This window comes from Bos grunniens, chromosome 2 (assembly GCF_055505025.1).
Source record: "Bos grunniens cultivar Pamir isolate PY7600 chromosome 2, Bosgru_T2T1.0, whole genome shotgun sequence".
In the NCBI taxonomy this organism is placed as follows: domain Eukaryota; kingdom Metazoa; phylum Chordata; class Mammalia; order Artiodactyla; family Bovidae; genus Bos; species Bos grunniens.
Window position 1 is genome coordinate 32,270,700 of NC_141166.1, and position 925 is coordinate 32,271,624.

The following is a 925-nucleotide window of genomic DNA, read 5'->3' on the forward strand; positions in this document are numbered from 1 at the left end:
CCCATAGGATCTTCAAGAAATCTCATCCCTAAGCAAATTCAATACAGTAAGTCCCCTACATATGAGCCTATAAGTTTGTAAACTTTCAAAGATGCCTACGTGCATTCACATGTCCAGTCATGGAAGTTAGTCCACGTGTCTGACATACATTGTCACATGCATGCATTCTCTACACGTGGTTGTGCTTTTGTGTACTTCACTGTATAGCACTGTATAAAGTGCAATAGTACAGTATCTTTATTTCAAGCCCAGCATGTCCAGAAGCAAAACGGCAGATAGAATTGAACCCAGCAGGGAACCAGAACCCATGCCATCAATGCAATCAGGTATGAGTGAAACTGCATCCTGCCCTCCGTCTTCTGTTGCTGACGATCCTTCAGCTCGACCATCTCCCACCTCCTCTCCCGCCTCCAGTCAGTAACTCATGTTGCCTGTTCACTTGCTGCCAGCCCTTGTATGGCAGCTGCTATACTGTACTACTGTACTCTTCAAGGTACTGGACTGTATGATTAAAAAATGTTTCCTATTTTGTGTGTTTGTTTTTTATGTATCATTTGTGTGAAAACTATTATAAACCTATCACAGTACAGTACTATATCACCAACTCTGTTAGTTGGATACCTAGGCTGTTATTGGAGTTAACAGCACACTCTCAGAATGGAACTCATTTGTATGTAGGGGACTTACTGTAAAAGAAAATTAATAAGTCCATGGCGCTAGCTAGAATTTTCTCCAAATCTCATGTTGAGGCCTGATGCATTTTTCAAAAACAGAAATCATCAGTAGGCCCGCAGTAGAATTTGTTGACTCCTATGAAAGGATGAAGGCAGAGCATTGAAGGTGTCAGAAGATGACTAAGGGTTTGAGAACCTCCTCCCTCCAAACCCAATAAAACCAAGCTTGGGAGGAGGAAGGAGAACCAGGG